Raw genomic sequence first — 25,849 nt, forward strand, 5'->3', positions numbered from 1 at the left:
TTTTGTCCCATGTAATAGATTGTCATTTAAAAAGTAATTTAACCTATCCTAAAACCTACATTAACCTCTAAAACCTTTACATAATCCCTCTCATCTTACTCTAAGCATGTCTTTACTTGCAATCCATATTCAGCGGCATCTATTTATTTATTTATTTATTTATTTAAAAATGTTTATATACCGCCTTTACAATTCAAAAAAATTAATCAAAACGGTTTACAACCAAACATACATAATGAATAAACTTAAAATAAGACAAATTAAAAACTAACATTAAAAATAATAGCACAATAAAAAATCATGTCCTATGACTTTTAAACAATAAAAATTAAAATTGGATTGAATGGATGAAAATAATTTCTTATGGGTATTGTCTGTTTGAAAATAGATAGTGACATTGTAACAGATAAGTGAATGTTAATTTTATGGATTAGATAATAAGCTGTAAGCTTTCTGAAATAAGTAAGTTTTTAGTGATTTTTTAAACTGTTGTGTAGAAGAGGTAAGGCGGAGGAAATCTGGGAGTGAATTCCATAAAATGGGACCTGCTACTGAAAAAGCCCTTTTTCTAGTTAATTCATGTTTTGCCAGTTTGACAGTGGGTATGTCTAATAGATTTTTGGAGAGAGATCTGAGATGTCTGGAGGGTTTGTATATACGGAGATTAGTGCATAGCCAAGTAGATGAGGTATTATAAATAAGAGAATGAATAATTGATAGTACTTTGAATTGAATTCGGTATTTAATTGGCAACCAATGAAGAGAAAGTAAGACAGGTGTTATATGATTTCGGCGTGAGGTACCTGCGAGCAGCCGAGCAGCAGAGTTCTGAATTAATTGCAAAGGGTATAAAGCGGAGTCAGATAATCCTAAGAATAGAGCATTACAATAATCCATACCCGAGAAAATTAGGGACTGCAAGACAGTACGATAATCTTTGAGAAAAAGGAGAGGTCGGATTCTTTTCAATAAATGTAATTTATAAAAAGATTTTTTTGTAATGTTAGAAATATGATTGGCCATAGAAAGGTCTGAATTAATTGTAATACCTAGACTAATAGAAGAGGTACTAATAGGGAATTATCTTGTGAATTATCCAACTAAATGCCAACTTTTGAATATTTCTGTCACTTAACCAGCTACAGTTTAGCCGGATAACTCATTAGCAAGCTAAAGTTTAGCCAGATAACACAGGGATGTCTGGGGGCAGAGTTAAAATAACCAGATAAGTTATCCAGTGAACTCTGAATATAAGAGTTTAGCCAGTTAAATGTTTCAGTTAATTCTAGTTATGCCATAGAGAATTCTTAAAGTTAACTGATTAGACTTTAAGATAGTCAGGTATAGTAAATGCTGCAGCTGAGCCACTGAATATTCTTCCAAAGTTAGCTGGATAAATTTAGCCGGCAAACTTTGTAACCAGCCAGTAGCAGAATATTATCACCATTCTGTCACATCTCACACACTCGTGCTTTTATGCCACACATGCATGCAAACTTCTGTACATGTTTATATGTATCTATCTATCTATCTATCTATCTATTTATTTATTTATTTATTTATTTATTATTTGGCTATTACTCATCTTTTTTAATGCAAAATGTATTCAAAGAGGTTTACAATATATTGGAATAGTAGCAAATAAACAGAGATTAGTTGTAACTTCATAATAATAAAGTTGCAAGCAATTTAGAATGGCTGCAAAAATCACTCTCTAACTTGGCAATAAAAGTTTTGCCTTAGCACTAACTTTGATAGATCAACATACATTGACTAAGCTCTACTAATAGCATAGCAGAAATACTAGGAGCTAACTCAGAAAAATAAAGAATCCAGCAGTAAAAATGTTAGCTTGTAGCAGCACATTAATAATATAAAGTGATGCCAGGCAGTTTCCAGAATCTGTTTAGCATCTGTGATTTCTGGATAGGGCATTTGACAGAAGTTCAAAGCTTTCATTTTCTTCCCAAAGTATGAGCAGTCAACTATTTGTTATAGCTCTTCCAGAATGGAGTTCCAGATGGTAGGTGCTTCTTCCATGAAAGATCTGTTCTTTGTATTTCTTTGGACAACATAATTTATTTATTTATTTGTTTGTTTATTTAATTCTTTTATATACCGACCTTCTTGACGGGAGTCATATCAAATCGGTTTACATGGAACGAAGGGGTAACATTCTTATCAACCGTTTAACAGTAAAATAATCAGAGGAGGTAAAAAAAGTTACATATAACAAGGAGATCAAACTTGGGAATAGAAGAAAGAAGGACAGAGAGATAACCATTGTGATTAAAGGTTTCGCTATGTAAGTAGTCAGGAAGGCTTGAGATGTAGAATTTCTGAAGTGAAAAGATTAAGGGAAAGCTTGGCTAAATAGCCAGGTTTTAAGTTTTTTTCGAAATGTTTGTAGACAGGGTTCCTGTCTGAGGTCCGGCGGTAAATTGTTCCAGATAGTGATATGACATTGAGGATCCAAGTAAGAATCTTGCAGGGTCATTCATCAAAATGCGTTATGGTATTATCATGGACATTAGGGCCTTATTGCATCACGAGATGCGTATGCAAATTTTAAAACTTTAGTCAAAGGGAAGGACTTTCGGCAGGGTTTATGAAAATCAGGGATGTTTAACATTGTGTGCGATAGCATAATGCAAGTTAGTGCACATTTTAATGCTGGAAATGACTACACCTTTTTTTCCTGGTGTTAAGCTGTGTGATATGCCTGAAATGGGATTTGTGATAAATATCACAAATCCCTTTTGAGGCATGGGAAAGGGAGAGAGAGAGGGGAGAAGAGTGAAGTGGAGTGGAGCAGAGAAAGAGAGAGAAAGCCTTTGGGATAGCTCACATATTAGTCAACTATTTATACCACCCTTCGAGGGTAAACTAGTAACTTGAGATGACGTTTTGGTGGTAGTCTAAGGTTTGGGGGCCAGTTTTACAATCACAGTGAGATGTACGAACAGCATAGTACATATCAGTGAACATTTGATGTGATATGGAATGAGGAAAGGTAGACAAAGATGAGATTTCTACAATGTACTCTCACCCTAGCTTCAGAGCACCTAGATAGAGGCATTAAAGGAGAGGGAAGAGAAAGTGTTGATGCCAGGGGATGAAGAGAGAGGGAAATTGATGATGCCAGGGGACGGAGGGAGATGGGTAGAGGCAGAGGAAATATGATGATGATGCCAAGGGGTGAGGGAGAGAGAGATAGTGGCAGAAGGAAAGAAATGATGTCAGTGGAGAGTTCAAGTGATGATGATGATGGGGGGGGGGGGTGAAGGGAGAGGGAAGGTGATGATCAAGGGGTTAGGGAATTGGTGGTAGAATGTGGTGATGATGTCTGGAAATGTGGGAGATGGATGAAGGGAGTGGGAAGGTGATGGTGCCTGGGGGTTGGGGAGAGAGGTAGAAGGAAAGGGAAGGTGGTGATGATGATGATTCCAGGGGTGAGGAGTGGAGAGAGAAGATGATGTTAATACCAGGGAGTGAGGGAGAAGGAAGGTGATAATACGAGGGAGGGAGAAGAGATGGTGGGAGAGGGAATGTGCTGATGATGATGATTCCAGAGGTGTGGGGGGATATGGAAGGGAAGAAAATGATGATGCCAGGGGAGAGGCATGATTATGATGCTGGGGAAAGAGGGAAGGGAGAAGGTGATGATGCTAAGGGGTGGGGGAGAGGGAAGAGAAGAGAAGAGAAAGTGATGATATGGAAGTAGGTGGTGTGCCACGATGAAGTGACCTCTGTGCCAGGTGGGCCACAAAAAAAAGGTTGGGAACCACTGCACTAAGCCACTCCTCCTCCATGGTAACAATACTGTATTAAAATCATGCAATAATACAGTGCTTTTTTTTTTTTTAACCGAGCAGCTTCCTCCTGTTCCTTTGTACTTCCAGCTCAGTCAGAACATAGGTCGCGATCAGTCTTTACCCTTACTATGTGATGGGGCAAAAGCAGATTGGCTAGGGGGGCACTCCAGGCCTCCATTGTACCACCAATTCATTTTAAGATATCGGGGGGGGGGGGGGGGGGGCAGGGGATCTAGTTTACTAGGGAATTGTTTTGAGACAAGGAAGGGAGAGGAGAGGGGAGGGAAGCCTAGCCTAGACCACCACAGACTTTTGTTTTTTAGAAGGCGAGTCTGGAGGATGGGGTGGCTTATTACAGTGGGGGGGGGGGGGGTGTTTGTTTGAAATGGAGGGTATCCTAAGAGGAGGGATTTGGGGAATTACTAGGTCTGGGGTAGGTGGGGGGCCTACTAAGATCCCAAGGAGACATTTGTGTATTTTAGGAGGGTGCATTTTGGGCCTCGGGCCCTTTAACATGATGGTGGCTCTGGCCAAGTTGGACCGCCATTGTGCGCATAGACTTCATTTCATTGCACATTTCTTCACCAATAAAAAACATTCACACAGTGAGGCTGCCACAAAATTTTGTCAAGGAGGAGCAAAATATTGCAGGAACACCCCCCATCCCTTAATATTTGGCCCCTCTCACAATAAAATATTGTGGCTTAGTAAATGACCTCCTAAATTTTTACAGACAACTGGAACTGGAACTTTTCCTGCTTATTACAGAGAGAGGTCTGAGGGCCACAGATTCTATCCATTTTCCCCACAGTAACAAACAAATCATTTCTGTAGTTCTTCAGCCCAGTGGCATTCCAAGGATCTTGATATTGCAAAATATACAAAAAAATTCATATCGGATGTAAGTTTGCACAGTTGGAAATACTGCAGAACAGATATTTTTTTCTCCTTTCAATTAATGTTACTGTACAGTCGAGTGGCTTTAAATACACAGTTCAGGCCAACCAGCAGCCTATTTTTTGGTTTGTTCCAGCTTCCTCTGCAGCCCGATCCATACACAGTACACAGCTGTTAAAATAACACAAAAACGACACACACATGGAAGCTAGTCTAGCTTTTTCCCAAACTGGAAGCTACAGGTACAAAAACCAAAAAGGTAAAGACTAACAGGAAAGCTGGGATATGAAAGCTTATCCTCCTTCCTCCCTAGCCACCAGGGAAATATACAGACAATTACAAAGCAGGACACTAAACAGAACAGCAATGCCATAGGCCTTAGTATCAGTGGTTTTCAAATCTGATCTTCCACATCCCTCCCAAACAGGTCTGTATCTCAACCAAATCATGTAAATGCATCCATGGCAAATTAAAATGCACCACTGACTATTTACCGTGGCTATATTCTGAAAAGCATGGAACAGATTACAGGGATCAAATTTAAGAACTACGGAGGGGTGAAACCTGCTTCTCTTTGCCAGCAACTAATATGGGAACTCTTCTTCCGCACCACCCCTCACCTTTCATGCACCAATTAGCAAGTGAGGTAGTAACACTCTCTACCTGCATGTCTCGAAGTTCATTGCATTACAGTGGCACAAAATGCCTAAGGAAGGCAACATGTGGAGACTGATCAGAGGGGAGAACCTTGGTTAAGGGAACGGTTTAAGAGCAATCTGATCCATTCTACCTTTTACTCTGAGCTCAACTGGGGCACACCTGAGTTGTATAGTCGAAGACTCTCGTCTGGTCAGGCATGGAATTAAACCGATACCAAGAAATTTCAAAAGGCACTAAAAACTCACCTTTTCAATTCTGCTTTACCAGACTAATGATTCTCTAAATCTCTCCCGCTTCACCTCTACAAGAACTTCCTCTTTTCTTATTTCTCATTGTTGTTTTCCTCTCTTTCTCCTCCTTTCATAATTTGTGCATTTTATTTTATTTTATTTTATCTGTTTGTTTTAATTTTTAATTGGATTTTTACATCTATATTATATTATATTTTACTTATTTAATTCCATTCATTATGTATGTTTCATTGTAAACCGCCCCGAACTATGGAAGTTACGGTATATAAGAACTTTCAAATAAATAAATATGCTACTGAATTGTCCATAGACTATTCATGTGCAAGTGCAATTTACACACATAAATGTCTTTTTAAAATTGCCACTATAGAATGTTACATTTACACGTGTAATTCCTTCTAAGATTTCCTCCTGTGAGCATAAGGTAACCTGCATAATTTACACCATCCAAAGAAGGGGTATAACTTTACACATGTTAATCTATTTGCATACAGGACCAATTACTTGAGCATTTTCAAAGGAAACTTACAATTATAAGTTTGTTTTGAAAAAGCCCGCTAAAACCTGTGGCATTAAATTTTAAAGGAGTTATGCATGTAAAAGTAGCAATATGCAAAAGCCCATTTATGCACATAAAGTCCATTTACACACACAAATATTTTTGAAAATTATTTCCATAGGGGGTCATTTTCAAAGGAGTTACACATGTAAATGTGACATACTAATGTAGCAATTTTCAAAAGCTATTTACTCGAGTAAAGTGCACTTACTTGAGTAAATCCTATGGACAATTCAATGGCATATATTGTAGCAATTTTGAAAAGCCCACTTACTTGAGTAAAGTGTATTTACTCGAGCAAAAACCAGTTTTGCTCGAGTAAATGCTTTTTAAAATCCACCCCATTGTGCACAAGTTACTTGCGGACTTTAATCCTATCAACACAATTATAAAATTACCATTCCTATGGACCTGGCTGTGTTAAAACTGTTAAGTATTTCTGGAGACCTAGGAAAGCAGTATACACTAGTTCTTATGATTAGCAGGTGGGCATGGTGGAGTTTTCTTCTTATTACATCCAATTGGTTGAGATTTGTCTGGGACTAGTCTGTATTTCCAAACTCTTCGCAGCGATCTGCCGACTGAGAAGCACACTCACTGCTGCCCACACCAGAGAAGTAGGAGCTGGGAGCCAGGGCCACGCAGCCGGCGCCGGGACCTATTGAGGTAAGGCCCTTAAAGCTCGCCCTACCAACAACAGCCCATCGCCGGCCATGAGGCCTTAACTTACTCTCCTACAGCGGCAACTTACCGAAACTGATTCCATCGCTCCACTGCTGACATCATCCGTAACGCAACTAGGAGGGGGATTTAAATCCCGGCGCGATCTCCAGGCGTCGCGTGCCGAAGGAGCGCGACAAAGGAGCCTTCCCCTTTGTGCGCCCCTTAGTGCAGCCCCTTAACGCTGCCCACCAGCATCTAGCTCACCTACTCCTCCACTCAAACCAGTCTATGGTCACGGCACCCACACACGCCCAGGCTAAACAATTCGAATTCAACAACAGAGAAGGTAACCAACCTCAAACTCACTGACCATCCTAACCATGACCACTCACTCCTCTGAGAAAACTCAACCATCTCATCAACATCCCACTGAAGAAGAACTTAAAAAGCCTTCTCTACTTCACCTTCTTCCTAATAAACGCCCAATCAATAACCAAAAAATACTTTCTAATAAACGACCTAATCCAAGAAAAAAAACCTGACTTCATAGCGATAACAGAAACCTGGTTCAAAAACACTGACCAAGTCCTTATAAATCAAATAGCTGACAACTACGACCTATTCTCTATCTCTCGAAAGTCCCGAAGAGGAGGCAGACTGCTATTGATAATAAAAAAGAATCTCTACATGAAACTGACCCCCAACAACCTACCAAAGAAATATGAAATTGCTCTCTTTGACTCCGAACAACTACAAATATGCCTTGTCTACTGCCCTCCAAACCTCCTTGAAAATGAAATATCACCACTCCTTGAATTCCTAATAACTAACATCAGCACAAAAATCCCAACTATAATACTTGGCGATTTCAACCTCCACACAAACATCAACCCCAAAACACAAAGCTGCCAAACACTTTTAGACATGCTCTCCAGCTTTAACCTGGATCAACATGTAAATACCCCCACTCATAAAGCCGGTCACACCTTAGACCTGATTTTCACCAGTCACCACTTCACTGATATATCCATCTCAGCCAACCCAGTCCCCTGGTCTGACCACTTCCTTATACAATGCAAATCACATTTACAGCCCAGAAACATGACTTGCACAAGCGAATCTAACTCATTCAAATACCACCCTCCCTTTCAACAGGACCTACTACAAAAAGAGCTAGGAAAACAACTGGCAAACCTAGACCTATCCAACATCAACAGAGTGATTCAATCATGGCACCAACTCACAGAACAAACTGCTAACAAGATAAACCCTGAAAAAACAAGACAAAGAAAATTAACCAACGGCAAAAACAACCCATGGTTTAACTCGAATCTTAGATCAATGAAAACAAACCTCAGAAAAATGGAAAAAGAATGGAATAAATCTAATTGCCCAACAAACCTTCAAAGATACCGCACTCAACTGGCCACCTATAAAAACATGATTATGACCACAAAACGTAACTACTACAGCAAAAAGATAAAAAATCTCATCCAATAACTCAAACGCTCTGTTCAACATCGTCAAAAATCTCATAGACTAAAAAAGCAACAACGCCCCAGCTACCAATGCAATCAATCTATCCCAAGACCTCGCCACATTCTTTAAAGACAAAATCAACAGAATAACTAACACATTCAACAACTCCACACCTGCAGAGAATCATTACGAAACAATGAACATAACACCATGGCCACAATTCAACCCGATTTCTGTCACTGTAGCCGAAAAAATGCTAAAAAAAATCAGTCCTGCTCGTCATGACCTGGACACCATCCCTACACGTAACCTGAAAGATATGGCTCATATCATCGCCCCAACCATAGCCGCCATCGTAAACAAATCACTCAAAGAAGGTGAGCTACCAACAATTCTAAAAACCGCAACCATAACTCCAATTTTAAAAAAGAAGAACCTAGACCCCAAAGACCTGAATAACTACCGTCCGATCTGAAACCTTCCTCTACTTGCCAAGTTGACCGAGAAGGCAGCTCTGTCTCAACTAAATGAACACCTTGAAAACAACAAAATTCTACACGATACACAACATAGATTCAGAAAAAACCGCAGCACAGAAACACTATTCGTCAACCTCTCGAATGAAATCTTAAGAGGACTCAACAACAAAATAAACCATCTTCTAATTCTTCTCGACCTATCTGCAGCTTTTGACACCGTTGACCACAAAAGCCTACTATCAAGGCTCGCCAACATCAGCCTCACAGGCAGTACCCTCAACTGGTTCTCCTCTTACCTACAGAACAGATTCTTCAAGGTCTCACTGAACAACAACTCGTCAAACCCCTTTCCTCGAAACCGGCGTACCTCAAGGGTCCACACTATCTGTAACCCTCTTCAACATATATCTCCTACCTCTATGCCACCTCATCTCCAGTCTCGGAATAACGTACTATATGTATGCCGATGACATCCAGTTCATCATTCCAATTTCCAACACACTAGAAGAGGCACTCTCCATAGCAGCAAACCGCCTAACCTCAATAAGAGACATGCTAGACAAACTAAAACTGAACATGAATAAAACGGAATGCATCCTCATAGGAAGAAATGTCTCAGAACAAACTATCACTACACACTCCCTCACAATCGACAACATTAACATCCTGATAAAAAATGATACAAAGAACCTCGGCATATGGATGGACAAAGTTCTCAACTTAAAAAAGAGCATTGCAACCAAAACCAAAGAAGGATTCTACAAACTGCAAGTCCTGAAACATCTAAAACCACTTCTCCACATCAGGAATTCCGAACAGTACTACAATCGTTGATCTTCGACAGCCTTGACTACTGCAACTCGCTCATGTTAGGTCTTCCCAAATCGTCCCTAAAACCACTCCAAACGCTGCAAAATGCCACAGCCAGAGTCCTAACTGGCAAAAAAAAAATCGGAACACATCACCCCTGTTTTAAGAAGTCTTCACTGGCTCCCAATCGAACAGAGAATCAAATTCAAAACCCTTACTTTTGTGCACAATGCCTTACACAAAATGGAAAACACCACACTCAACAACATGATCCATCAACACAAACCTCAGCAATACACCAGAACTACCAGCAAACTACTCCTGGACATACCATCACTTCCATCGGCTAAGTTCACGTGCACGAGAAACAGAGCATTCTCAATTGCAGGACCAAACATATGGAACTCCCTACCACAATACCTAAGCTCAATAATCGACAGCAAATCCTTTAAAAAAGATCTGAAAACCTGGTTATTCAGCAAAACATTCAGACATGGCGTAGGCTAAACTTCATAACCCCACCATCAACAACACCCATGTAAGATGAGCGCACTAAGAGTTCCTAATGCTCTCACCCCCCTCCACTCTTCACCTCTCCCCGCTCCCACCGTCCTTTCTTCTTTTCCTCTCCCCTCCCTATCCCACCCCCCTTTCTTTCCACCTCCGTCCTCCCAACCTTAACTTCTTGCATATCTCTTTGCCATATAGTCCTGTTCTTACTAACTCATTTCTCAGTTCCTTACAGCTGTTAAAGTTTTAATTAAAATTGACGTGACCTTGTTCAAGCGTTTAAGATTAGTTCTAAGATAATCTCCTAACAGTTTGATGTAACCTATACCATTCTATGTTCCATGTACTGTTCTATGTAACAAATTGTTCTATTGTAAACCAGGGTGAAGGCTAATCGCTAAACCTCGGTATATAAAAGCTCTGAAATAAATAAATAAATACAACTGTACGAAAATACAGGGATTGGAAGTTCATTGATAGCTTGTATCTTATTCTGTACTATTAAAGTACTTTCTGGTATTAATGTCTCCTGAAGTACTATTTATTTGCTATTTTCTCCCAGTGTTTTATGCTGGATTACTAAAATGTTGTCTTCTCCTAGATACTTATGTATGCCTTCCTATTCAAGTTCTTTTATATTGCAGACTTCTGTCGGTGAGATGTTTTTGGTTTTGTTTAGTTTGCCTCCCATGAAGGTCACCTTAGCCCATTTGTCAAGGTCAAATGTCATCTAACAAACTATTTACTACTCAGGATTTTTCGACTGAATGACAATTGACGGAACTGTAAAGCTTCAAATCATCTACAAATAGTAGATTTGATGCTATCGGTAAATCATTTGTATTTCTTCTATTAAGGCTAAAATAGCCCTTCCTGGAAATTGATGCTGGGAATGACAAATTGTCCATCTTCATAATTCAAATAGCATGTAGTTTGTGACACAATGAGATTGATGTATTCTATCAATACTGGGTTTATTTTGTACATTTTAAAGCAAATTATAATCCGAGGTTAAAATGTTTCTTATAGGATTATGGTGGCTTTCTTTAGCATTTTCTGGTCTTTGGATTCTGTGCTTCTTTATTGTTGCCCTATTGTTTTATTGTCATAATGGATATTCAAAAGCCAATTAGATGGATAACTCAAAAGTTATCCCTCTAAATGGGTTAAACAGTATATTGAACCTCTTATCTGGCTAAATTATATCCGAATATGTTATTTGGCTATAATTTAGCCAGATATAAAAAGGAGCTGTTACGAGTGCCATCCACGGCAGACCCGTGGCACGGCCCCATCACCTCTCTGCAGTAACTCCAGTGCCTGGTTCCTCGTCCCTGGTGGCGGTAGGCCACCAGCTCCGGCCTTGAGCCACCCCTGGTGCCTCCAGCTCAGCTACAGACCCTGGTGTTCCCAGTCCAGCTTCCACTTCCACTGCTCCACATCGGGCCTCTCCACGTGGCCTGCGGAGAAACACTGCTACTCGGCGCCGCGCCCCTCCCTAGGCATGCAAACGTACCACTGAAGCTTAAGTAGGGCCCACGGTGGGAACCGAGCCACAGAACCAGATGATGATGTCAGCAGAGCACCTGTACTTAAGCCCGGCCTCCACTCCCTAGCTTTGCCTTTGCAACAGGTCTCCTCGCTGGTTGAGTACTCGTTGCCTCCTGAGAGATTCGTCTCGCTCTCGTGTTCCTGTTCCTCACTGATCCTGGTTCCTGATTCCTTTGCTCCTACATTCCTGCTCTTCACCCTTCCTTGGAATGCCTACAAGGACTTTGACTCTGCTATGCCTGACCACGCCGTTGACTCTCTCCAAGTCCGGACCTCTGCATTGCCTGGCTACTTCGTTGCCTCTCTCCAGACCCAGACCTCTGCATTGCCTGGCTATGTCGTTGCCTCTCTCCAGACCCAGACCTCTGCATTGCCTGACTATGTCGTTGCCTCTCTCCAGACCCAGACCTCTGCATTGCCTGACTATGTCGTTGCCTCTCTCCAGACCCAGATCTCTGCATTGCCTGACTACGTCGTTGCCTCTCTCCAGTCCCGGACCACTGCATTGCCTGACAATGTCGTTGCCTCTCTCCAGACCCGGACCTCTGCATTGCGTGACTACGTCATTGACCTCTCTCCAGACCCAGACCTCTGCATTGCCTGACTACGTTTGACTATCTCCATGATCAGATCTCAGCCTTGCTTGCCACTGCTCCAGATTGCCACCAGCCCTGACAAGCTTGTTCCACGACGCCTCTTCAGCCTACATCCTGGACTTGGCCTTTCAGGCTTCGGCCTGCTTTTGCTCAGGTGCCCCCTGTCTGACTTTGTTCCTTTGGCACTCGGGTCTCCGGGACACCCTCGTCCAGTATGAGACTGTACCATCTCTCCCCTGCTGTCTCTGGGCTGACCTCGATCTCTCCATTGAGGATGATACCTAAGTCCAGCTGGCCCCAGCACCTAAAGGCTCAACCCCTGGGGACGAGGGCTGGTATTGGTGAAGAGCCAGCTGGCCTCTGTTCATCAGCCCACTCTGCCTACCGACGGTGGCAACCAGTAGGTCCCTACCTACGGGTTGCATCAACCCCACCTTGGCCCAAGGGTCCACCAACGGTGCAACAGGAGCAATTTTTGAGTATTCTGGGGAGAGGTCATATTATCCGGTTAACTTAGCCAAATATTGGGTATATCTTGTTAAGTTAGCCGCATAACTTTAGACCTGCTCGGAAGAAGGTCTACAGTTATCCAGCTTCATGTGGCCAGATAACTTTAGAATTAACTGGATATATTCACAAGAATATTATAGGTTAGGTTTTGTTCCTGTTTAAAAAAATAAACCTCACATTGTGGGTCTATGGACCCTAACATTTTCCCACCTCTGTCTCAAACAAGTTACAAAGGCCATACAGGGCTGAACTTGCTGCCCTTCCTTAAAATGGCCCATTTTACAGTTTAAAAAAAAAACTGCTCCTTCTTCCCCTTTTATTTTTCAAAGTATATCTCTTGGGCTCCAGATCCCACCCTCCCCATCACGCACCCTAATCCTTCCCTGTCTATGACCAACTCGCTGCATACCTTTATTTGTAGTTGTTCTCCTGGATTGTGGTAGCTTCCTACCATGATCTGGGATTGGAGCTTATCCTGGTGCTTCTGCTATTGCTAGCCAACTACAATGGAGGTGCATGCAAGGGGGTGACAAGTTCGGCCCTGTAGGGCCTTTGCAACTCAGATGGGACGGAGGCAGGGCACAGGTTAAGGCCCGTAGGCCTGTGATGTGAGGTTTACTTTTTTTTAAAATAGGAACATAACTGTTTATATTCAAACAAATACAGCCAGTTAAGTCTAAAGTTAACCTATTAACCATAGCTGAAAACTTTATATATAACCAGCAATATTCAAAAGAAAATCTGGTTATGTTTAAAGTTATAAATAATCACTGTTTTAGGAGGATGTACATTAACCAATTGGTGTAAATATGTCCGTGTCCGGTAGAATCTAAATCGCGAGGGCAGTGACACACTCTCGCTAAATTAACACTGCACCATTTTATTCATTTCATTTTTTTTACATTTTTAATTTTAATACTAAAGAGATAGGTTCAATTCCTTTAATCAAACTGTTATGTCCAATCTCTCAAATAATCACAATTGATCTCTCAATGTACTTAAGAAGAGTGTGGCCAAATAAAATAGTTCCAAATGAAGAGCAATTCTCCTATGTACTCACTGTACTGTAGCCACACTCTTCTTCTGTGCCAAACACTGCCAACATTTTGGCAGAGTTCCACCTGCTTCAGGGGCTTGAGAGATAATTAATGCTGGAGGAAATAGTTCAGTTCTGAGCCCTGTGAGGGAAGTGGGGCTTTGCATGAAGTGATGCACGGGCTTAAAGAGCTGCCATGCTCACATGATTCAACCTAAAATGAAAGTGTGAATCTGGTTGGCCAGTGGCCTCCCTCAGCCTGATCCCTCCCCCTGAGCTTCTCAGGGGCAAAAAAGAGTGGGAGCGGTTGGGGAGTTAAATGCCCTGCCCCCTTTGTGATCCCCCTAATATGGCCTCTCTTCATATGTCCTCCTGGCTCTCCTCAGGCTTACCTAATAGCTGGGAGGATAGTCTCCCTGGGGCAAGAGCTATGTCCAGTTATTTCTACCTCTGTGGCCACCATGTTGTCAGACTGCTTATAGTGTGAATCTTCAAAGGAGTTGTTTGAAGTAATTGTCTTAGAAGCACAGATATATATGAAACAGGAACTGATTAAGAAGTAAATTTTCAAAACCTTACGCGCGTAAATCCCGGGCTTACGCGCGTTGGGCCAATTTTCAAAAGCCCGGCCACGTGCGTAAATCCCCGGGATGCATGTAAGTCCCGGGGCCTCGGGGAGGGGCGTGGCATGGCTAGAGGTGCCTAGCACAGCAGCAATTTGCTGCTGTGCCGGGGGAGGAGCATGCCAGCATGTCCGAAGTGGTATAGTGAAAATGAAAGGTGACAAAGATCATTATGTGGAGAGAGATGAAGAAATGGCAGAAATATTAAACAAATACTTCAGTTCAGTGTTCACTAAAGAAGACCCTAGAAACAGACCATTGCTGGTTGACAAGAATGTAGATGGGGTGGAGTAGACGAGACTCTGTTTACAGAAGAGAATTTATGGGATGAGCTAGGAAAACTGAACGTGGACAAGGCCATGGGGCCAGTTGAGGTACATCCCAGGATACTGATAGAGCTCAGAGATGTGCTGGCATGTCCGCTGAAAGACCTGTTCAATAGATCCCTGGAAACAGGAGAGGTACCAAGTGATTGGAGGAGAGTGGTGGTTGTCCCATTTCCCAAGAGTGGGAGCAGAGAGGAGACTGGAACCTACATACTGGTCAGCCTCACCTTGTAGTGAGAAAATTAGTGGAGACTGCTGAAAGAAAAGAGAGTGAGCTATCTAAAATGTGCTGGCAGCATGGATTCACCAGAGGATGTCCTGTCAGACAAAGCTGATTGATTTTTTTGATCGGGTGACTAGAGAATTGGATCAGGAAGAGCACTAGGTGTGATTTACTTGAATTTCACCAAAGCTTTTTTTATGGTCCCACATAGGAGATTTGAGAACAAAATGAGAAGCTTGGGAGTGGGTGCCAAGGTAGTGGCATGGATTGCAAACTGGTTGGTTTGCAATCCATGCCAAAGTAGGTTCCATTAACCATGTAATGGTAAATGGAACCTACTTTGAAGAAAGAACACTGGAGTGTCACAGGGATTGGTTTTGGGGCCAATTCTGTTCAATATCTTTGTGAGTGACATTGCAGAAGGGATAGAAGGTAAAGTTTGTCTATTTGTGGATGATACTAAGATCTGTAAAAGAGTGGATACACATGACGGAGTAGAGAAAATTAAAAGTGATTTAAGAAAGCTTGAAGATTGGTCGAGGATTTGGCAGTTGGGATTCAATGCCAAGATGTGCTGAGTCATGCATCTGGGGTGCAGCAATCCAAAAAAGCGGTCTGTGATGGGTGGTGAAAGACTAATGTGCATGGATTGGCAGAGGGACCTTGGGGTGATAGTGTCTGGTGATTTGAAGGTGGCAAATCAATGCGACAAAATGATAGCTAAAGCTAAAAGAATGCTGGGCTGGATAGAGAAAGGAATAACCAGTAAGAAAAGGAGATGGTGATGCCCTTGTGCAGGTCTGGAGTACTGTCTTTAGTTCTGGTGCCCGTATCTCAAAAAGGATAGAGACAGGAGGAGGCGATCCAAAGAAGACTGACCAAAATGGCGTGGGATCAGAATTGGAAGACTTATGAGGAAAGGCTGAAAGACCTAAATATGTATTGTTGCACCTGGACCCTTGTTCTGAGGCAGTGTTGCACCTGGACCCTTGTTCTGAGGCAGTGAGGAGCGGCTCCCTGGTTGGGCCCAGGAAGCACATGCCACCAGGGGGCGGAGCACAGGAGGAGATAGAGGCTAGCTGGAGCTTCACCACTGGAAGCCCGAGGTCCCCCTGGGTGGAGCCCTTGGGGACGCAGGCCGCTTGGACTTAGGTAGGCCTCACAGGGACTCCCGGAAAGGAAATGGAGAGGTGTGCCCACCAAGATCAAGGGTGCGCGGTCGATGTCGAGACTGGAGTCTTGGGGAATCAAGGAAGGCCAGAACAGTGTCTGCGATGACAAGACTAGGAGCAGGGCCAGGCTTAAGGAAGCATGGTCAGTGGTATCAAGGGTCAAGTTCCAAAGGTCAGTCCGAGAGTAGTTAGCCAAAGCAGAGGTCAAGTTCCAAAGGTCAGTCTGAGAGTAGTCAGCCAAAGCAGGGGTCAGGTTCCAGAGGTCAGATGTGATCAAGGAACAGGTAGAGGTCAGTATCCAGGCAGCGATCAGCATAGTCAAGGAACAGGCAGAGGTCAGTACCAGAGAGTCAGTCCAAGAGGTACTACCTGAGGGAATGCAGGAACAGAAGGACGCTGGAACAGAAGGACACTGGAACAAGACTGGAAGAAGCGATGAGACACTGAGGCAAACTAGTACACACATGGTATCGACCTGATTGCCAAGGCAAGGAAGTGCAGGCAGGAACTTCTTGATATACTGTGCTCAATCACGGCACGGTCCCTGGGGCGCCTGGTCCCGCCCCTGGCCCTTTAAGAGGCCAGGCAGTCTGTGCATTCGCACCTAGGGCAGGGCCGACGCCAGGTAGGATGCCGAGCTCCGTCGTGAGGCCTGGTATGTTGAGGAAGGCCCGGCGACTGCCGCTGTGGGACGCCGAGGCCTCAAGGACCTAGCAGCATCCGCGGGAAAGGCCGACCCGGGACCTGCCGAGGAGTTGGGAAGGTGAGCAGGCCCGTGCGTGGGCCGAGCCTGGATGGGACGTGCAATAATACTCCCCCTTCTAGGCCTCTCCCTACGCAGGCAAGGTTTCTCAGGGTGAGCTCTGTGGAAGGCTCTGAGGAGCTCCGTATCTAAAATGTTGTGCGAGGGTTCCCAGGAATTTTCTTGGGCCCCATACCCTTCCCAGGCAAGGAGGTATTCCCAGTGGCCTCGACGCCAACGGATGTCGAGGACCTCTCTTACATGAAGAGTATCGTCAGTTTCTGTGGAGACCTGAGGAGTTGTAGGATCTTTGCAGGAAGGCCAGGAGAGCATGAGTGGTTTTAACAAGGAGACATGGAATGTATTATGGATACCTATCGCATGAGGTAACTGTAGCTGGCATGAGACAGCTCCCACTCTTCTGAGGACAGAAAATAGACCGATATACTTTGTTGCACAGCGATGTGAGGGAAGTCATAATCTTATGTGTCAGGTGCTTAGCCACACCTTTTGACCAGGAGAGAAGAGTGGAGTGGGACGTCTGTGAGCATCAGAGGAATGTTTGGAACATTCAGCGACTTGTTTGAGGCGTTCTTTGACTTGATACCACACCTGACATGGTGTGAGCCATAAACTGGGTGGCTGGTGATGGAACGGAGAGAGGTACTGGTAGTGGTAAATGTGGTTGTCGACCAAATACCAAGGAGAATGGTGATACATCGGTGGCAGCAGCAACGTGGGTATTATGTGAGAGTTCTGCCCAGGGTAGTAGGTCTGACCAGTTGTCCTGCTGATCGTTCACATACAAGTAAAGGAAGGCTTTCAGGGTCCAATTAGTTCTCTCCGCTTGGCCGTTGGCCTGAGGGTGATAGGCCGACGTGAAGTTCAAGGTTATATTGAATTTCTTACACAAGGACTACCAGTATCTTGTGGCACATTGTGGTCCTTGGTCCGATATGAAAGATGTGCTGAAGGAACAATTTGTCCAATTCTGGAGCAGAAAGAAGGCCAGGCAGGGGAATAAAGTGGCCCATCTTGGAAAACAAGTCAATGATGATCCAGATCACTGTATTATTCTGTGATGATAGTAGGTCCGTGATGAAATCCATCGATATGCTTGACCAAGGTTCCATAGGAGCTGGAAGCAGTTAGAGGAGGCCCCATAGTTGCCCTGTTGGGGGTTTTTGCTGGGCACAGATGGGACATGAGTCTACGTAGTTGTGGGAGTCTTGTACCATATTGGGCCACCAGTAATGTCTCCGCAGCATCTCGAGAATTCTTAGATTATAACTTAGATTCATGGGCCCACTTAAGGACCCGCTCACGTAACCTCCATCTTTCCGGCAGGGACTGTGTTGGTCACCGCAAGAGTTATACAGGAAGGGTCAATGATATGTCTTGGGACATCGGGAACATCTTCTGGTTCGAATGATCTGGAGAGCGCATCTGCACGGAGGTTCTTCGAGCCCGGACAATAGCGCAATTCAAAGTTGAACCTTTCGAAGATCAGCGCCCATCGGGCTTGCCTCGGGTTCAGGAGTTGTGCTTCTTTCAGATGCTCCAGGTTTTTGTAGATGGTGAAGATAGTAAATTTGTGTTGTGCTGTGCCAGCAAGTGACATCAAAGGGATGGGGTTACAACCCTTATCCTTGGCCGAGCTGCGGCGCATCGCAGCTGCCGGCGCGTTGCCTAAGCCGTGCGCGCCGAAGGGGCGCACGGCTTGGTCCGGCTTAGTCCGGCGCAGTCTGGAGTCTGGACGGAACCCTCTTCTTTTTGTTTTCCTTTTCTGATCTTGGATGGGGAAGAAAAGAAAAGTGAAAATTTTTACTTCTTCACTACTACAACAACCGCGAACAGGCCCGATGGACCATCATGTCGTTTGGCAGATGGAAATGCCAGCAATGGACAGTTTTGGAGGAGATTCTTTAGCCTCCCTAAGCCCAGGCGAAGGACGACCGTCTCCACCACAGCCAAGTAGAATCCCACCTACCGAGATGGCTAATGAACCGGTAGGATTAGTTCAAAGGGACTTAAGCTTGAATAGACAAGCAGAAGTACCTTTGACTGATGATATATCTTCTCAAGTAAAGCAAGTACTTACTATATCCCCGGTTGTTTTGGAAAGTAGTATTAAGATGGGGATAAACCCAGATAATATTACTTTACTAGATGTGTGGCAAATGATTTCAAAGCTTGATAGAAATATTTCTATGATGAATTGTGCGTTATCTTCTGTAATAAATGAAAATAGAGCTACTCTAGTTGAACACACAAAGAAGATTGATAATTGTGAAAAGGAATTACTTGGTTTAAATACAAAAATTCAATTAATTCAAAATTCAGAAAATGTCTTCATGAGAGACAGTTTGGCCATGCACAGGGAAATTAAGTATGCTGAAAATTTAATAAGGTCAAAGAATTTGAGATTAATCAATTTTCCTGTAACACGGTTACTGTCCCCTATGGAGATGTTTAAAAATTTCCTAAAAGAAATATTAAGTTATGAAGAAAATGATATTCCCAGATTATCAAAGATATATTACTTTCCAAGGAAAATGGTGAAAAATGTTGAAAAGAAAAATGAAAATGTTAATTTAGAAGATCAGCCTAGTTTAGGAATTACAACGTTTTTAGAAGAGTCAGTGGATTTAATAGATAAAAGAGCAACTTTATTTGTATCTTTTGTTGCAGAGCAAGATAAAGACGCTTTATTCAAAAAAAATTTTAGGAATAGAGATGTTCCCTTTTGTGGACATAAAATCCAAATTTTCCCTGATGTCACCCGGGCCACTCAAGTGAGAAGGAAACATTTTTTATCTTTGAAAACTCGAGTAGTGGCATTAGGTGCGACCTTCTTTCTTAAATTTCCCTGTTCCTGTTTTATTACTTACCAAGGGAAAAAATTTGGGTTTAATGATCCATTACATTTGGAAACATTTCTAAATGACAAAAATCAAGCATTGAATTTAGAGGTCGGTGTCCAGTAAAGGTTAAGGTAACTCTGTTCTCTTTCATTTGATTATGTTATTATTATTGAAACTCAGATGTTAAATGGGTTTCAATAACAAGATTGCATGAATGAATATTTATGCATTTCTTTTCTTTGAATCCCCCAATTTATGTATATGTCAATAAGATTGGTTGTGGTAATAGAAGGTTTATTGAATCTAATTTTTTCATTTCTTGTTTGACATATTTTATTTTTTTCATGATTGTAATTAATAAAGAAAATCAATAAAGTATACATTTAAAAAAAAACAAACTTGTGTTGTGCCCCTTCCAACCAAGGGCGCCACTCTTGGAGGGCCAGTTTGACCGCTAGGAGTTCCCGGTCTCCAATAGTGTAGTTCTGTTCAGTGGGTGAAACTTGTGGAATAGAATGAACATGGTACTAATGTACCTTTGAGAAAGAATTGGCTTAAGACTGCCCCAGCCCTGATAGCGGATGCGTCAACTTCTATGACAAATGGGCATCTTGGGTCAGGATGTTGCAAGCACGGGCCAGAACAGAAGACTTCTTTTAGAGTTTGGAAGGCAGCTTGGGCTTTGGGGGTCCAAACACGAGTGTTAACGAGTGTTAACCCCTTTATTTGTCATGGCGGTGAGCGGAGCGGCTAGAGTAGAGTAATTTGCAATGAAGCTTCTATAATTGTTCATGAAACCAAGGAAGCATTGCAATGCGCGGAGCCCAACTGGATAAGGCCAGTCTCGAATGCCTTGATGTTTTTCTGGATCCATGGAAAATCCTCGGTCAGATATGATATACCCTAGAAAGGGTAAGCAGTTCTGTTCAAAGATGCATTTTTCTAGAGAGATGATTCTCTCTCAGACATCAAAGTACAGTCTTGATGTGATCACAATGAGATTCCAGGTCTTTAGAGAATATCAGGATGTCGTCCAGGTACACGTCAACATAGGAGTATAGGAGATCTCGGAGAATCTCGTTCATGAGGCATTGAAAGACGGCTGAAGGGCATCGCAATGTATTTGTAGTGACCATCCCTCATGTTGAATGCTGTTTTCCAAATATCTTCAGGTTGAATACGTACAAGATTATACGTGCCCCTCAGGTCTAGCTTAGTGAATATTTGAGCCCCTTGAAGGTGGTCAAACAGTTCGCTGATGAGGGGCAATGGATATCGGTCTTTGTGGGTTATGGCATTAAGCCCTCTATAATCAATACAAGGGCGTAACCCTCTGTCTTTTTTTTTTTTAATGAAGAAAAACCCCGCTCTGGCAGGAGAATCAGAAGGTCTAATGAACCCCTTTTCTAAGTTTTCCTTAATATACTTGGACATGGCTAGGGTTTCTGGACAAGACAAAGGGTAGGTTCTGCCCTTGGGAGGTGTGGTGCTTGGCAGAAGTTCTGTGGGGCAACCAACTGGCAGCCCAGTAAGGGTGGTGGTTTTCAGGATGGTTACTGCTGGAGATACTTGTCGTAGACAGGTCTTCTGGCATTTAGGACCCCAATGAACCAACTGCAATGAATACCAATCAAATTGAGGTCTGTGCATCTGGAGCCAGGGCAGCCCCAGGATGACTGGATGGGTAGAACACTTTAGTACATAGAAAGACATCTCCTCTTCGTGGAGAGTGCCCACGGTGAGACGGACAGCCACCGTTCTGTGGGAGATGACTCTGGAAAGGTGTTCCCCTTGAATGGATGAGATGCGAAGAGCTATCTCTAGGGGTTATAGAGGAATGTTCAGGAGCTTGATAATGTCATCCATAATGAAGCTGCCACGTGCCCCTGTGTTGACAAGGGCAGTGGTGGGGAACGAGCGAGACTCGATGCTAAGCGAGACTGGAAGTAGAAGTTGGGGCTGGTGACAGTAGCACCCAAGCTTGGCACCCGCACCGGGCTCAGACATTGCAGTTTCCCAGTTGGATCGGGCAAGACTGCCGAAGATGTCCAGAAGCACCACAGTAAAGGCAAAGACCTTCCTTCCTCTGACATAGATGCACGGTCGGAGATAGTCGACCACGGTTAACCTGCATAGGTTCCTCAGCAGGCGGTGATGGTACCGATGCAGCCTTAGAAGGCAGGCTTTCTGCACGCATTGGATGTGGAGTACGAGATCGGGAGGCCTTTACTTCTAGGCACTTCTGCCAGAGTCGATGGTCGATTCTCCCAGTGAGGGAGATCAGGTCCTCTAGAGATGTGGGAGTCTCACGGATGGCGGGTTCATCTTTGAGAGCATTGGAGAGACCATCTAGGAAGATGGCTAGCAGACAATCTTCTTGCCACCCGAGTTCAGTAGCAAGGGTCCTGAATTCCACCGTGTACTCGGAGAGGGTTTTCAACCCTTGACGAAGGTGGGGGAGATTATGACTGGCTACAGCTTGACGGCCCAGGTCTCCGAAGGTCTGCTTGAAGACAGTGACGAACTCTGATAGCTGGGAAAGCATGGGATAGGAGTATTCCCACAATGGAGAAGCCCAAGCTAGGGCTTTTCCCTCCAAGCGGGAAAGGAAGAAGGTTACCTTCGTGGTTTCCTTCAGGAACAAAGAGGGTTGCAGTGCGAATTGCATGAAGCAATGATTCAGGAAGCCTTGACAGAGGCGTGGATCCCCATTGAACCAAGGAGGAGCTGGGAGAGCCAATGATGCTCTGGGTAACATAGAAGCTGATAGGCCCACGGGATTGGCCAGAGCTGTATCTCGCAGCTGGGAACAAAGTTCTTCAACCGAAGAGGCCAAAGATTCCCAGGCTCGTCGAATTCTTGGACAGTTGCAGCCAAACCTGGTAGGACCCGGGAAGCGGGGGACTCCACCGTGTCCATGGCCTTGGCAACCTGTTGCGCCTGGACCCTTGTCCTGAGGCAGTGAGGAGCTGCTCCCTGGTTGGGTCCAGGAAGCACCTGCCACCAGGGGGCGGAGCACAGGAGGAGACAGAGGCTAGCTGGAACTTCCCCACTGGAAGACCGAGGTCCCCCCGGGTGGAGCCCTTGGGGACCTGGGCCACTTGGACTTAGGTGGGCCTCACAGGGACTCCCGGAAATGACGTGGAGAGGTGTGCCCACCAAGATCAAGGGTGCATGGTCGATGTCAAAACTGGAGGCTTGGGGAATCAAGGAAGGACAGAACAGCATCTGTGATGACAAGGCTAGGAGCAGGGCCAGGCTTAAGAAAGCATGGTCAGTGATAGCAAGGGTCAAGTTCCAAAGGTCAGTCTGAGAGTAGTTAGCCAAAGCAGAGGTCAAGTGCCAAAGGTCAGTCCGACAGTAGTCAGCCAAAGCAGGGGTCAGGTTCCAGAGGTCCGACGTGGTCAAGGAGCAGGCAGAGGACAGTATCTGGGCAGCGATCAGGTAGTCAAGGAACAGGCAGAGGTCAGTACCAGAGAGTCAGTCCAAGAGGGTACTACCTGAGGGAATGCAGGAACAGACAGACGCTGGAACAGAATGATGCTGGAACAAGACTGGAAGAAGACTGGAAGAAGCAATGAAACACTGAGACAAACTAGTACACACACGGTGTCGACCCGATTGCCAAGGCAAGGAAGTGTAGGCAGGAACTTCCTGATATACCGTGCTCAATCAGGGCATTTCCAAGGAGCCTGGTCCCGTCCCTGGCCCTTTAAGAGGCCAGGCGGTTCGCGCGAAAGCACCTAGGGGTGGGGCCAATGCCACGGAGGACATCGAGCTCTGTCGTGACGCCTGGTACGTTGAGGAAGGCCCGGCAACCGACGCCGCTGGACGCCGAGGCCTCAAGGAGCTAGCTGCAGCTACGGGAGAGGCCGACCCGGGACCTGCCGAGGAGTTGGGATCGTGAGCAGGCCCATGCGCGGGCCGAGCGCGGACGGGACGCGCAACATGTATAACCTGGAGGAGAAGAGGTGCAGGGGAGATACGATACAGACCTTCAAATAGCTGAATGGTTTTAATAATGCACAATTGTCAAACTTTTTCTGTTGGAAAGAAATTAGTAGAACTAGGGGTCATGAAATGAAACTCTAGGGATAATGACTCATAATCATCACCAGAAAGTATTTCTTCACAGAGAGGATGGTGAATGCTTGGAATGCTCTTCCAGAGGAGGTGGTGAAAATGAAAACAGTGAAAGAATTCAAAGGGGCATGGGAAAAACACTATGGATACCTAATGGCTAGATGATGAAAATGATGAAAAGAGTATTATGGGGGTAACTTGCTGGCTGCTACCCTTAATCAATAAGCCTTGATATTGTTGATGTAACTCCATCATTTTTTTTTTAGATTTATATTCCACTTTTTTCAGTGCTTCAAAGTGGATTACATTCAGGTACTGAAGGTATTTCCCTATCCCCAGAGGGCTTACAATCTAAGGCATGGATTTATCAAAATGTGGTAAATATTGCATGGGATGGGAAAAGGGGTGTGTTTTATGGTAACAGGGAGTTTATTGTAATAATACCTATATGAAGAGCTAAGTTACTGCAAATTGTGATCACTTTTTCACATGTGGTATTTCCCATGTACTACCAAGTGGAGAAGAAAGAGAGAGAGAAAAATAGAGAGAGAAACTGGCTGTAATGCCCTGACCCTAGATAGGTATTTATATCTCTATGGGAGGCCCACCTGGTAACTCAAGGTGAGGTTTAGGTATTAGTGTGGGGATTAGGGGCCACTTTGACATTCAATGAGAGACGTACGAACAGAACAATGCTCTCTTTTGAACATTTCATGACCCTCAGAATAAGGAAACTCACCCAAAGATGCAATGTTCTCTCAACCTAGCTTGATGTTACCCAGGTAGAGAGTCCATCAAGCTAGGTTAAGAGAACATTGCAGAAATCTCATCTTTGGGTGAGTTTCCTCACTCCGGGGGGTCATCTAATGTTCAAAAGAGAGCACTGTTCTGTTTGTAAGTCTCACATTGAATGTCAAAGTGGCCCCTAACTCCTACACTAATACCTAAACCTCACTTCGATTTACTAGGTGGGCCTCCCATAGAGATATAAATATCTATCTAGGGTCAGGGTATTACAGCTAAATGGAGGGTAAAGTGACTTGCCCAAGATCACAAAGAGCAACAGCAGACCTTAAACTCTGGTCTCCTGGTTTATAGCCCACTGCTCTAACCACTTGGCTACTCCTCCACTCTCTGTTTCAACAGCAACAGGTAAAGAGGAATTGGAGTCATACAGAAACCAACAAGGGCCCTGACTTTTACTGTCTGGGAAACTGATAAGCACAGTGCAGCAGATACTACCTTAAGCTTGCTGGGCAGACTGGAGGGATTATTTGGTACTTTTCTGCCATCGTTTTATTACAATTCTCAGTCACAAGGTGCCTGCCCCTACCTCCCAGTGCTGGGCCTGGGCCATGACCCTCCTCACCTTGGCCACGGCGGGCAGCTGTCACCACAGTCCTGCCACTTCCTGACTGCCCGGCTCAACCCGGGATAGCCCTCCTCTCTCTCCTCCATGGCGGGGAAATGCTGCCGAACCGACCACTTCTCCATCTTCACCGGCTTCTCCATCTTCACCGGCTGCCTCCCAGCTGCAGCAAGGGGACACTACCGCACTGCCCATGCTGTAGCAGCCTTCCTCCTTGGCCCCTACTCCTAGGCGCGCATGCGCCATCATTGGGGATTTAAAGGGGCCGCAGTGGGAAAAGCTCCCACGGCCCCTAGTGATGACTTCAGCAGCCTTGAGTATATAAGGCAAGTTCTGACTGAAAGAGCTTGACTTGGCAACAGGTCTCCTCGCTTTTGTCTGCTTGAGTTCCAACGTTGCTGTTCCTGTTCCTGTGTTCCTGTACCTGCATCCACCTCCTGTTCCTGCTCCTGCTCCAGATTCCCAGTTCCTGTCCCTGCACTCCAGTTCCTGCTCTGTTGTCCTTCTTCCCTCAGATGGACCTTGGCTCTTGACCCGGACTGCTTCCTAATCACACCTTCTGCTGCCTACCTCTGACCTCTGGACCGGACCTGACCTCATACTCTGCCGCCTGCCTCTGCCCTCTGGACTG

The sequence above is a fragment of the Rhinatrema bivittatum genome, chromosome 9 (genome assembly GCF_901001135.1).
Source record: "Rhinatrema bivittatum chromosome 9, aRhiBiv1.1, whole genome shotgun sequence".
In the NCBI taxonomy this organism is placed as follows: domain Eukaryota; kingdom Metazoa; phylum Chordata; class Amphibia; order Gymnophiona; family Rhinatrematidae; genus Rhinatrema; species Rhinatrema bivittatum.